General features: G+C 47.8%; 1 protein-coding gene across 18 annotated transcripts in view; it reads left to right on the top strand.

The window, feature by feature from the left end:
- LOC134949554 (uncharacterized) overlaps positions 1-14,598 on the top strand; it is a 274,657-nt gene that overhangs the window by 3,103 nt on the left and 256,956 nt on the right. For 17 of the 18 annotated variants that reach the window (XM_063938210.1, XM_063938206.1, XM_063938209.1 and 14 more), the window contains exon 2: positions 12,907-13,054. The exons of the other annotated variant lie outside the window; for it this stretch is intronic. The gene's annotated coding sequence lies outside the window, so the exon portion shown is untranslated. The remainder of the gene's footprint in view (positions 1-12,906; positions 13,055-14,598) is intronic. 18 annotated transcript variants of the gene reach the window in all.

Genomic DNA, 14,598 nt, shown 5'->3' with positions numbered 1-14,598 from the left:
AATGTCCAGTAGGGCCACACGTTACATGATCACGGCAATGAAAGAGGCATTGAACCTTTCTGACACCACAAGTACCACAAAGGCGGGTATTATGTGGGGTGTGAAAAAACTGCCAATAGTTTTTCCTGAGTCTGATGAAATAAATGAGGTGTGTGATAAAGCGTGGGTTTCCCCCGATAAAAAACAGCTAATTTCTAATAAATTATTAGCACTATACCCTTTCCCGCCAGAGGTTAGGGCGCGGTGGGAAACACCCCCTAGGGTAGATAAGGCGCTCACACGTTTATCTAAACAAGTAGCGTTACCGTCCCCTGATACGGCCACCCTCAAAGAACCAGCTGATAGGAGGCTGGAAAATATCCTGAAAAGTATATACACACATACTGGTGTTATACTGCGGCCAGCAATCGCATCAGCCTGGATGTGCAGTGCTGGAGTCGCATGGGCGGATTCCCTGACGGAGAATATTGATACCTTGGATAGGGACAATATTTTGTTAACTATAGAACATTTAAAGGATGCATTGCTATATATGCGTGATGCGCAGAGGGATATTTGTACCCTGGCATCAAGAGTAAGCGCAATGTCCATCTCTGCCAGAAGAGCATTATGGACGCGACAGTGGTCAGGGGACGCAGATTCCAAACGGCACATGGAAGTATTGCCGTATAAGGGGCAGGAGTTATTTGGGGCTGGTCTAACAGACCTGGTGGCCACGGCAACGGCTGGAAAATCCACCTTTTTACCCCAGGTTACTTCACATCAGCAGAAAAAGACAGTCTTTTCAAACTCAGTCCTTTCGTTCCCATAAGTACAAGCGAGCAAAAGGCCACTCTTTTCTGCCCAAGGGCAGAGGAAGAGGAAAAAGACTGCACCATGCAGCCGCTTCCCAGGAGCAGAAGCCCTCCCCTGCTTCTGCCAAGTCTTCAGCATGACGCTGGGGCTTTACGAGCAGACTCAGACACGGTGGGGGCCCGTCTCAAGAATTTCAACGCGCAGTGGGCTCACTCGCAAGTGGATCCCTGGATTCTACAGGTAGTATCACAGGGGTACAAACTGGAATTCGAGGCGTTTCCTCCTCATCGGTTCCTGAAGTCTGCTTTACCAAAGTCTCCCTCCGAAAGGGAGGCAGTTCTGGAAGCCATTCACAAGCTGTACTCCCAGCAGGTGATAATCAAGGTACCCCTCTTACAACAGGGGAAGGGGTATTATTCCACACTATTTGTGGTACCGAAGCCGGACGGCTCGGTGAGACCAATCTTAAATCTAAAATCTTTGAACACTTACATAAAAAGGTTCAAATTCAAGATGGAATCACTCAGAGCAGTGATAGCGAACCTGGAAGAAGGGGACTATATGGTGTCTCTGGACATCAAAGATGCTTATCTCCACGTCCCAATATACCCTTCTCACCAAGGGTACCTCAGGTTTGTAGTACAAAACTGTCATTATCAGTTTCAGACGCTGCCGTTTGGATTGTCCACGGCGCCTCGGGTCTTTACCAAGGTAATGGCCGAAATGATGATTCTTCTACGAAGAAAAGGCATTTTAATTATCCCTTACTTGGACGATCTCCTGATAAGGGCAAGAACCAAGGAACAGTTAGAAGTCGGAGTGGCACTATCTCAGGTAGTGCTACGTCAGCACGGATGGATTCTAAATATCCCAAAATCGCAGCTGATTCCAACGACACGTCTACTGTTCCTAGGAATGATTCTGGACACAGTCCAGAAGAAGGTGTTTCTCCCGGAGGAGAAGGCCAGGGAGTTATCCGAGCTAGTCAGGAACCTCCTAAAACCAGGACAGGTCTCAGTACATCAGTGCACGAGGGTCCTGGGAAAAATGGTGGCTTCTTACGAAGCGATTCCATTCGGAAGATTCCATGCAAGAACGTTTCAGTGGGATCTACTGGACAAATGGTCCGGATCGCATCTTCAGATGCATCAGCGGATAACCCTGTCGCCAAGGACAAGGGTGTCTCTCCTGTGGTGGCTTCAGAGTGCTCATCTACTAGAGGGCCGCAGATTTGGCATTCAGGATTGGATCCTGGTAACCACGGATGCCAGCCTGAGAGGCTGGGGAGCAGTCACACAGGGAAGGAATTTCCAGGGCTTGTGGTCAAGCATGGAAACATCTCTTCATATAAACATTCTGGAACTAAGGGCCATTTACAATGCCTTAAATCAAGCAAAACCTCTGCTTCAGGGTCAGGCGGTGTTGATCCAATCGGACAACATCACGTCAGTCGCCCACGTAAACAGACAGGGCGGCACGAGAAGCAGGAGGGCAATGGCAGAAACTGCAAGGATTCTTCGCTGGGCGGAAAATCATGTGTTAGCACTGTCAGCAGTGTTCATTCCGGGAGTGGACAACTGGGAAGCAGACTTCCTCAGCAGACACGACCTTCACCCGGGAGAGTGGGGACTTCACCCAGAAGTCTTCCACCAGATTGTAAACCGTTGGGAAAAACCAAAGGTGGACATGATGGCGTCACGTCTAAACAAAAAACTGGACAGATATTGCGCCAGGTCAAGGGACCCTCAGGCAATAGCAGTGGACGCTCTGGTAACGCCGGGGGTGTACCAGTCAGTGTATGTGTTCCCTCCTCTACCTCTCATACCAAAAGTATTGAGAATCATAAGAAGGAGAGGAGTAAGAACTATACTCGTGGTTCCGGATTGGCCAAGAAGGTCTTGGTACCCGGAACTTCAAGAGATGCTCACGGACGAACCGTGGCCTCTACCTCTAAGAAAGGACCTGCTACTGCAGGGGCCTTGTCTGTTCCAAGACTTACCGCGGCTGCGTTTGACGGCATGGCGGTTGAACGCCGGATCCTAAAGGAAAAGGGCATTCCAGAAGAAGTCATCCCTACCCTGGTCAAAGCCAGAAAGGAAGTAACCGCAAAACATTATCACCGTATTTGGCGTAAATATGTTGCGTGGTGTGAGGCCAAGAAGGCCCCTACACAGGAATTTCAACTGGGTCGTTTCTTACATTTCCTACAAACAGGACTGTCTATGGGCCTAAAATTAGGGTCCATTAAGGTTCAAATTTCGGCCTTGTCGATATTCTTCCAGAAAGAACTGGCTTCAGTACCTGAAGTTCAGACATTTGTGAAAGGGGTGCTGCACATACAGCCTCCTTTTGTGCCTCCGGTGGCACCTTGGGATCTCAATGTTGTGTTGAGTTTTCTAAAATCACATTGGTTTGAACCATTGGCTACGGTAGATTTAAAATATCTCACGTGGAAGGTGTCGATGCTGTTAGCCTTGGCTTCAGCTAGGCGTGTGTCAGAATTGGCGGCTTTATCATGTAAAAGCCCTTACTTAATTTTTCATTCTGACAGGGCGGAATTGAGGACTCGTCCTCAATTTCTACCTAAGGTGGTTTCTGCATTTCACATGAACCAACCTATTGTGGTACCTGCGGCTACTAGGGACTTAGAGGACTCTAAGTTGCTGGACGTTGTCAGGGCTTTAAAAATATATGTTTCCAGGACGGCTGGAGTCAGAAAATCTGACTCGCTGTTTATCCTGTATGCACCCAACAAGCTGGGTGCTCCTGCTTCAAAGCAGACGATTGCTCGTTGGATTTGTAGTACAATTCAGCTTGCACATTCTGTGGCTGGATTACCACAGCCAAAATCAGTAAAAGCCCATTCCACAAGGAAAGTGGGCTCATCTTGGGCGGCTGCCCGAGGGGTCTCGGCTTTACAACTTTGCCGAGCAGCTACTTGGTCAGGGGCAAACACGTTTGCTAAATTCTACAAATTTGATACCCTGGCTGAGGAGGACCTGGAGTTCTCTCATTCGGTGCTGCAGAGTCATCCGCACTCTCCCGCCCGTTTGGGAGCTTTGGTATAATCCCCATGGTCCTTACGGAGTCCCAGCATCCACTTAGGACGTTAGAGAAAATAAGATTTTACTTACCGATAAATCTATTTCTCATAGTCCGTAGTGGATGCTGGGCGCCCATCCCTAGTGCGGATTGTCTGCAATACTTGTATATAGTTATTGTTACAAAAAAATTCGGGTTATTATTGTTGAGCCATCTTTTCAGAGGCTCCTTTGCATTTATCATACTGTTAACTGGGTTCAGATCACGAGTTGTACGGTGTGATTGGTGTGGCTGGTATGAGTCTTACCCGGGATTCAATATCCTTCCTTATTATGTACGCTCGTCCGGGCACAGTATCCTAGCTGGCTTGGAGGAGGGTCATAGGGGGAGGAGCCAGTGCACACCACCTGATACTCAAGCTTTTATTTTGTGCCCTGTCTCCTGCGGAGCCGCTATTCCCCATGGTCCTTACGGAGTCCCAGCATCCACTACGGACTATGAGAAATAGATTTATCGGTAAGTAAAATCTTATTTTTATTCCACCCCTTTCTTGGCAATCATTTACTTACCCACCCTTGCAGCCAACAAATATTTATGCAATAAAGATCAGTATATGTGGCGTGCGCTCCACCGCCAGCCATACTTCCGGTCTGTGGAACGCAATCTCCGCATAAGCATACATATGATATGATAATTTTAGCCGCAGGTCACGTGATCGGCGCTACATACAGAAGGGCTGGCTAATTATTATGCAGTGAAGATCAATATATATGGCGTGCTTGCCACCACCGGACATATTTCCGGTCCGTGGAATGCAGCTTCCGCATTAACATACAAGATATTATCATTCCATCCGCGGGTCACGTGATCAGCGTTACATGGCGCTGCCTAGCAACAAATACATCAAGCCTAAATGCGATGTAAAAAGGTGCATCTTAAAGGTGCATATATTCATGCTACATTACTAATATATTATTGGCAATACGCTATAAATAGATCAGCCTGATCTATTTATAAACATTTGAAAGAAACACAAACATATACATCTCCAACTAGGGCTGCAAAGTGAGTAAGTGTATTACAGGGGGGAACAACCTATAGTGGGTATCATTTTAAATTCCATCATATAGCAGCTTTTTTTTTTTTTAATTCTTTATTTTCATTTTGCAATATAGAACATTTTCCAAATATGTCAACAAATATATCAAAAGTAGAACGTAGACAACAGTCTCATATCTTATCAACTGTAGTTATAAAACATCAGTAAATGGTTGCGAAAAGGAAAGATTACCAGATTCATATATATTATCTCAAACTGTGTACCGTTCAGCAGAAGTCACAGAATCTGAAATAATGAGCAACCCCGTTACAATATTGCTTAGTAACACAGTATTTAAACAAAGTGTGAGGTAGTAAACATTTTGAAACAGACAGAGAGAGGAGGACAAGGGGAAGAAGGGAAAAGGGAGAAGAGGAATGGGGGGGGGGGGGGGGGGGGAGAGTATATAGGCCACAAACGTAAAACATTTAGAGGGCACTGCGGGGGCCCCAACAACCTCCATCATTAGTGTGTATTCAGGGTGCATAGTCAGCATAGGTCTTGGTGGTTTTAAAGTCAATCCAAAGAAAGTCTGAGTGTTTGTCTAAGGCGACAGAATAAACATCTTTCATATGCATGTAAAAATCAATGCGTTGGAACCATTCCCATATTGTCGCTGGGTTGGTGGATCTCCAATGCACCGGGAGTACAGCTCTTGCCGCGTTATTTAAGTGCTTAAGGAGGGACTTCTTGTAGCGGGGAAAGGGGTATATCTGAATGTGATAATAGCCAAAAGTCCGGACCCGGTGGAACTGGGCCTCCCAAAATCTTTGTTGATAGATCCATAATTGTATTCCAAAATGGGGCAATTGACGGGCAGTCCCACCATATGTGGATCAGTGTACCAGTATCCCTACTACATCGCCAGCATAGAGGGGAAACTGAGGGGTAAAATTTATGTAGAAGAGACGGGCATCTATACCATCTCATCAGTAATTTGTATTGTGTTTCCACAACGTCTAGGCTAGTGGAGCATTGTGCCATAACCCTGCAGTGTGTGTCCCATTGGATCTTGATTCCCCGATGTATTAAATCTTTATCCCTGGCGTCACAAAAAGAAGGGGCCGTAGGAAAGGAACCCTGTTGAAGAATCTTATAGATACCTGACACTACATGTGAGGGGGCTATCTCTTGACTGCACATGGATTCAAAGGGAGTGAGAGCCTTATAAAGGTCTATCGCCTCTCGCTGTGAGGTAACAAAGTGGTGAACCTGAAGGTAGAACCAATAATCTTTAGCGGGTATATCGCCCGTTTTCTGTATTTCAGAGAACGTTTTGAGTTTGCCATGTGCAAGCAAGTGAATTACCCTAGTTACACCCGCCTCCTCCCATCTTGAAGCAATCTTATTAGACCTTCCCGGGGGGAATATCGGGTTGTCGAAAATAGGCATAAGGGATGTTCGATTAGATGACTTTGACTCTATTGCGTCGGTACATACCTTTCTACAAGGTGTCATCAAAGTGCACCCTCCATTTATCCCATCTACAGCGCCAGGCGACAAGTGGGCATTAAGTTTCTCACTTGGAAAACATTTTTCTTCTAGCCTTGGCTTCGCCAAGGGTTTTGTTTTCATATTTGGGTGCCTTGTATTCCAAGACACCGTATTTGAGTTTTCTCATGACAAAGCAGAAATTCGGACCAATTCCGATTTCTTATTCTTCACATCAATACACCAATAGGGGTTCCTGTGTTGACAGCACATTCTAGAATTCTGAATGTGGTACACGCATTACACGTCTATATGTACCGAACGTCTACAGTACGTAATACGGATACGTTGCTTGTTCTCTATAATGCTGCCAACTGGGGTTAGCCAGTTTTCTCAGCAGACATTATCCAGTTGGATAACAATGACTACAAGTCAGGCTTACTTTAAGGCTAAGTTACAGTCGACTACGTAAGTAATAGCACATCCCACAGGTTCTGTGGGAATGTCAAGACCAGCTGGTCGTGGAGCGTCTACGACGCGGCTACATAGCATTCAGTGCACACGTTTGTGCGCGTTAACACGTTATAAGACAGTTGCGGCATCAGCATCTAGCTTTGGCTGCCTACTGTTACAAGTGTCAAACAGCTCTCCCGCCCACGAGGGAAGCTTTGGTACGTCCCAAGAGTACTCCAGTGACCCCTAGTGGATGAAAAAGAAAATAGGATTTTGGTACTTACCAGGTAAATCCTTTTCTTTGAATCCATAGGGGGCACTGGACGCCCACCCAGAGCAGTTTTACCTGGGTTGTTTTAAGCTCAGAGGAGCTTAGGGTAACACGTTTTACCTGGTTTGTATTAAGCTCAGAGGAGCTTATGGTAACACATTTTCACCGATTGGTTCAAACTATAAAGGTCTATCGGTTATGCTGTCAACTGTTTAGTTGACATTAACGTTATGGGTCAACTTTGTTGTTGTCCGTTATGTTATAGGAATTCTCCATTGTCAACCTCTCTATAGTAGTTCGCTCAGTAAAAACACTGGGTTCGTACACTGAGGTACTCTGGGATATGGAGGGGTGGAGAGTTCTAAATTTAAATATTCAGTGCCTTTGTTCTGCTACGCCGTCCATATCCCAAGAGTACTCCAGTGCCCCCTATGGATTCAAAGAAAAGGATTTACCTGGTAAGTACCAAAATCCTATTATTTCGCCTACCTCTGTTATCTATATCGTCCAGTCTACGTCTCATTTCAGTGGTGGTACGTGAGTATCGAGATACAAGATCGTGGAGGTCGGCTAGTTTAGAGTCCGTCTCATCTCTGTTATCTTCCAGGTCGACCACTCTGTTTGCTACTTGCGTGAGATCAGACTGGATGGTGGAGAGACTCGCTTGTAGGGAATCATGAATTCTTTTTTCCATGTTGGACAAATCTTGTTGAATGTCTTGGCGAGTCGGAAGAGAGCGTAGCTGTATGAGGACCGCCGCCATATCGGCAGAGTCTTTACTGACAGACCCAGCTTGGCGATGTTTTGGAGAGGGCGGGGCCTCAGTATCCTCCATGATGGTTGACGGCAAGGAGTCAGTGAAAGGGGTGGAGGTGGTGGGGTCAGGAACGGGGGTGCCAAATAGAGTATGAAAGGCTGCAGCTTGTGTGGTTGCGGGCTTGGCTTTCGATGCGTTACCAGAGCGGCGCCGTCTTGTCATTTGTCTGAGTGAAGAGAACAGAGTCCAGAACAGGGCCTCGAGGAAGAAAACATTAGGACATATCCCAATTAGAAGTATAACCCGCTATCCCCTCTGCGTGGCTTGGTCATATTATAGCATAGTATACGTCAGGCAAACGCCTGTAAGCATTGGAATCAGCAGTGTGGCAGCGTATAGAACCCAGTTGGTCACGTTCCACTTTTGGTGTTCACATAGCCTTGGTGGGAAGGCCGCGTTGGCACCAGCGGCTCTTAGGAAGATGACCGCCGCTGAGTAGCAAGGGAGGCAGTTCATATAATGTGCCTCAGTTAGGCTTATCAAATAGGTTTTGGGTGAGGTCCTCAGGAGGTAATAGAGGGATTCAGGGTGGCCGGGGGTCCGCTGGGGGTCGCAGCAGTTAGTTGGAGGACGGGGGTCACAGAATCCACGACTCGGCCGAACCGTGTGTGACCCGGCTAAAGGTCGCGAGCGCCTGTGTAGCCGTTTCCCGATGACAGCCCGCAGGATGTACTGAAAGCCGTGTAGGGCCTTAGCAGGGCAAGTTCACAATCACTCTGGGGGGATGAGGGGAGAGGTATGTGGAGGAGATGGGGATCGTGAGCTGCGCGCCAGGAGTGGATGTAGAACAGTTCCACTTACATTTCAGCTGTGGGATCCAAGATGGCTGCCGTCATATACACAGGCTGAAGATCTCACACAGCATCTGCGGTTCCAGGGGACAGGCAGTGAGTCTTCCCTGCCCCAATTGTGCCCGAGGGTCTAAGGCAGGCTGGAGGAGGTATGAGGGGGCTCCCAGGTGAGAGGGTGGGCAGCCGTGGGTCCCGTTTCGGCCGCGCTCCGGTCCCGGAGCTCGGCGCCGGGAAGGCTCCAAAATCGAGGCCCCGGCTTCCGGAAGAGTGGTAGGTCTCAGCCGCAAAACACGCCGGAGGGGCCGCCCGATGGTGTCCCTGAGCAAAGGTTACTGGCCACAGTCGTGGGTAGAGCTGAGTAGGGCTGATTAGCTGCAGGGGCCAGCAGCAATAAGCAGGTTTAACACCCAATTAGCTGGAGCTCAGCCACAGCACAACTCTCCAGGTTAACGCTCAGGCCACGCCCCCCCCCCCCCCCATATAGCAGCTTTTAACCATATTCGATGCCACCTACATGCATAGTGGGTCCCACACAAATCACTAAAAAATATGATTCGTCAGGGATCCTCCGCATGTATAGTAGGATCCTATTTCAAATCACAAAATTTCAGTTTCAGAGCATCGTATAGCAAAAATGATAACCGACGACAGGAACATCACAAAAAAAAGAAGAAAAAAAGAAAAAGAAAAAATTGACACAAAAACAACCATGGAGCCATGGCAAGGCTGTCATTCCAGGAAAATACTGTAGTGTATTGCATCATTGAGGCCACGAGGTCGTATTGTATCCAGTCTATGGATCCACGTTGCTCCACGTTTCAGTAGTAGTTTTGCCCGAAAAATATATATATATATCTGCAGAACCACACAATGGTGCTTGTATAGAGCACATAAGAATGACAGACGAGAGCAGGCAAAATAGATCTATTAAAATCATCACAGCTTAATACAGCAAGAAAGCTTGAGGGATAAAAGCATAAAACAGTACATAAAGGGGCCTAATTCAGTAAGGATAGCAAATTCTGCTAATTAGCAGAATTTTCTACCCTTTTCCTTGAATGCTGGGGCCGCCCAGCACGCTCACTGCCGCCTCCCCCCGCTTAGCTGCATCCTCAGGAGTCCCGCTGCCACGTTATTTTGGCAGCCGCAGTGATCACGCCCCCGCTCGCCTGCCTCTGCCCCCGTTCACGCTGCACCGCTCCCCCTCCCTGCAACGTTCCATCTCCTCCCTGGAAATGGAAAGTTGCCAGCCCCCACCACCTCGCCACTGCTTGATTATGGTGCCCATACATCTAGGATTAATTGCAGCAATTCCCCATTTTACCAATACAGGTGTTGGGTCATTTAATAAATATCCATTATGTTGGAAATCCTTGCTAATTCAAACCCAAACCCAAAAATGATCTGATTTGGCAAGTCCGTTTTGTAACATGTAGGATTTTGGCAATCCGCCCGCCAGAATGTGGAATGTGCATCGTCAGAATGTGGAATTGCCGCTTACATGTATGGCCCGCATTAGATGAGACCTGGAAGAGAGAAGATAGCGAGCTTAGTGTTGGAAGATAAGTAGCAGAGATGGTGAGAAGGGAAGGTATATATAGGTGCAGGTAGAAGGAAAGACGTTGAGAGATGATAAGCATGGAGCTCATCTCTAGAGATGGGAGTGGAAGAATATATGGTGCGTTGGTTTGAGGAGGAGACTGTTGTAGAGGGGATAGGAGATGACCAGATAGCATGGGCCCTGCTCTCAGAGACCGGGGAAAACATAGTGGAGTGGCCAAATGGTGAGAGGGAAGGCATGACAGGAAGAGATTTGGGAGGTGTAGGAGTTGAAATCAGTAACAAAAGTGAGTTGCTGTAATGGGCCCTACACACTGGCCAATTTGCCGCCGAGGTGCCCGGCTGCCAATACGCCCGTCCCAGCATTGGAGGGGGGGGGGGAGATAGGTTACTTCGCTCCCTGACCCCTGACGTCACCCGTCCCCATAGCCCTGCATGCTAATATGGACGATATTGTCCATATTGGTTTTCAGGTATAAGCGAGCCGGCATCAACGATGAACGAGCGAGGGGGCCGCACATCGTTCATCGTTGGTGCCTACACACTGAAAGATATTAACAGTTTCTCGTTCGTTACTGAACGAGATTGTTCATATCGGCCGCACACATCGGCCAGTGTGTAGGGCCCTTAACAGAGTAGGGAGAGGGCAAAGGATGGAGTTAAAGGTGGTGAAGAGGCAAAGGGTTTGGGAGACTGGGTGAAAACAAGAGATTTAAAATATGATTGGTAAACTAGAGAGCATAGCTGTACTATGACAGAATGAATTTGAGGTTGGTGTGAGATTACCACCTCCGGTTGTATTTGGTTGTACAAGAGCAAATTTGCAGGTAATGCCTAGGCTTGGAGTGCCGCTGTTGGGGTATAGGTGGTATGGCAGCTGAAGCTGAGTTGATGGGCAGGTGTGAGAGTGCAATTGTAAAGGAACATACACTGTTTGGGGCATTTCTGTGCTGTTAATGAAGAGAGGAGGGCATCAGTTGAGGAAGAAAAGGTGGCAGATTTGAGGACATTAAGATGTCCATGCTAATATGGATTTAGGAGATGGGAAAGTTGCCTAAAGTGGGCAGAGGCTGAAGGAACGGAGGTTGTGTTCAGATAGTGGAAAGTATGAGTATGGAAGCAGGAGATTACACAGAAGTGGGAAAAGATGAAGTCAAGGGAGTGACCATTACAGTGGGTGGGAGAGGAAGACTACCGTGAGGGGCAAAATGAAGAAGAGAGGGAAAGAAGTTTGAAGGCAGCAGTGTCGGTGGGATTATCAGTAGCTATATTGAAATCATCCACAGTGAGAGAGGGAAGGTCTGAGGCTAAGAAATAGAGGTTCCAGGCAACAAAGTTAACAAGGAATTTGGAAACAAGGCCATGACCTGAAGATTGGGCAGGATAGAAGAGCTGAACAATGTGGATTTCAGGAGAGGTGTGTGTGTGTGGGGGGGGGGGGGGGGGGGGGGGGATGCAGTGTCCAGGAATGTGCAGTGAGAAGTGAATAGGATACTTGTGCCTTGACGGCCCCTCGGGCTGGAGATATGGGAAGAGATGTGTTGTTGGAAGATGAGAACCAGGACTTGGTGCCATAAAGGAAGTTAAAGAGGACAGTTTATTGCTGGTCAGTCTGGCATTACAGAAAGCACAAGAAGGTAGACGTTTAGGGTGAAAGAACAAAGCCAGGGTTCGGGGAGATGTCCTTGGTAGTGAGAAGCCATGAAACAGGGATGAATATGTTGCCTTGACGCAATGCAGATTAGCAGCTGATTGAGGTGGGAACATCATAGGATACATGGGTCACCTGAGGAAAGAAAGAGGTGGAAACTAACTAGTGATGAGGCAGGTGGGATATAGAGAGTTAGTGCGGACAGAGCTGAGACAGGAGTTAGTAAAAAGGTATGGGGATGGAAGTGGAGAGGGACAATGTCAAACTGCTGAGCCATGACAGTGTGAGAAGGTAGGGAGAGTCACGAGATGGGGTGGATACGTCATAAGGAGATGAGGAATGAGGCTGGTTACAACACAGTACATGAGTGGTGAGAGGGGAGAGTGACCTCATGGTGAAGGTACTGAGCAGGAACCTGGGAGCGGGAAGGGAAAAGCATGAGAGGAAATTAACATAGATGAGGGAGAGGTAAGTGGGGGTGCAGTGAGATATAACACTCGGAGCACGGTATGGAGGAGTGAGAGTTTGGGATGAAGATGCTGTTGACACAGCACAGGCAGTGAGGTGAGGGCTGAGGTTTGGGCAATACAGGGTGCAGGGAGGTAGAGATGGGAGATGAGGAGGAAGTGGGGATGGCAGGGGGAGTAGGGGATAAAGATGAGGGGAAATCAGTAGGAATATAGTAAGTAAATCCGCACGTTTCTATCGACTTCTATTTGTTTGTCTTACTGGCTGCCGAAATTATTTACGGACATTTTTATTTACCTTTGCTAATTTCTTCTCTAGGTATAGTAAACTCATTTTTGCATAGTTTTGTTTTCTTCCTGATTTAATATCCGCAGCAGAACCGGAAATTACTGGCATTTATGTGCTGAGTGTCAGGTAGTGCCATACGCAATTACATGGCTATTTCCCCAGATCACCAATTATACATTCCCACTCCAGAATTTTGTTTCCACCTCCCGGTAACCCTAAGCTACCATCTTGTTCCACCAGCTTCCACGTCATACATAGGACATCACAGGCTGGAGTGACAGGAAGCGTTGTACCAGCTGCGGAGAACAATTACAGGGAAGTAAGACGCGACAGCATGAATGTGCGGACCAGTGTGGCACCGTGCCATCCTGACCGACACTTACTTAAGGTAAGTTCAAAGCCACCTTGTCCCACTGCCATGTAGCTGAGGTTGCTAAAATACAGACTGCTTGTTTTATAAAGTAGGTAGAATGTGTGCTGTTTCCCATAGCAACTAATCACCTACTACTTTCCATTAGTCTGCCTACATAAAGCTGATTTTTAATTAGTTGCTATGGATTCAAGCACTGAATCATGTTTTCTCTGACGTCCTAAGTGGATGCTGGGGACTCTGTCAGGACCATGGGGAATAGCGGCTCCGCAGGAGACAGGGCACAAAATTAAAAGTTTGACCACTAGGTGGTGTGCACTGGCTCCTCCCCCTATGACCCTCCTCCAAGCCTCAGTTAGGTTTTTGTGCCCGGCCGAGAAGGGTGCAATCTAGGTGGCTCTCCTAAAGAGCTGCTTAGAATAAAAGTTAGTTAGGTTTTTTATTTTCAGTGAGTCCTGCTGGCAACAGGCTCACTGCAACGCGGGACTAAGGGGAGAAGAAGCGAACTCACCTGCGTGCAGGATGGATTGGCTTCTTAGTGTCAGGTTCGGTCTGGTTTGTGTCCCCGGAGGGGGCGCTAGTGGGTCAGTGGAGGTAGGATGGAGGAAGAGAGGAGACTGGATTGGATTCCCGCGCATGTGCGCAATGTTATTTATTAACATAAAAGTTCACACAATAAGGCAGCAGAATAACGTGCAGGAATAAACAATAAAAAGTATGCAATGGAAATGGTGCAGCTTGGAAGCTGAGAGTCTATGGAAGGAATGGTAATAAATGTATAGCTACCTGGTAGCAGATGCAGGAGACTCAGGTGAATGTTCACAGTGCAGTTCGTTAGGCACAGGCAGCTAGCAAGCTGCTTCACAGATGAGGTGAAGGGATGCACCTGGAGAGAGTCTCTACTGCTGAGGCTGAAGCACACTGTGGTTGTAGATAGGTGTGGAGCCAAATACAGATGCAGGGGTTGCTGATGCTTGTAGTTCCACGGAGATGCAGGAGGATAACCAGGAACACAGGGGATCTGGAGACTGGAACACAGGGAACCACTGGATGCAGCAGGAGAGCTGGAGTGGTTGCTGGAACTTGTAGTTCCACAGGAACACAGGAACTTGCACACTGAATGTCGCAGGAGAGCTGGAGGGGTTGCTGGAACTTGTAGTTCCACAGGAACACAGGAACTTGCACACGGAATGTCGCAGGAGAGCTGGAGGGGTTGCTGGAACTTGTAGTTCCACGGGAACACAGGAACAGCTGGGAACTGGAACGGAACTGGAACAGCTGGGACCTGTTGTTCCACAGGTCCACTACACAAGGATATCTCTGTAGACAGAGGATTGCAAACAGGAGCCACCTGTTCACGGGATGTGACGTGTTGTCCAAGGCAATGTGAGAGAGCCACAAACTGGAAGTTATACCTCCTGCCCAGCAGTGATTGGACACAAACTGCAGGCAGAGATACTAGCTGGATTAGGTGTCCAGATCAGCTGTGAGTTAGCTGAAGCATTCCAGGCTGCTGAGGACTGAAAACTAGAACTGGACTGGTTAGGTGGAGCACGGTGAGC

This window comes from Pseudophryne corroboree, chromosome 8 (genome assembly GCF_028390025.1).
Source record: "Pseudophryne corroboree isolate aPseCor3 chromosome 8, aPseCor3.hap2, whole genome shotgun sequence".
NCBI classification, from domain to species: Eukaryota; Metazoa; Chordata; class Amphibia; order Anura; family Myobatrachidae; genus Pseudophryne; species Pseudophryne corroboree.
This window is presented reverse-complemented; position numbering and strand designations above follow the sequence as displayed.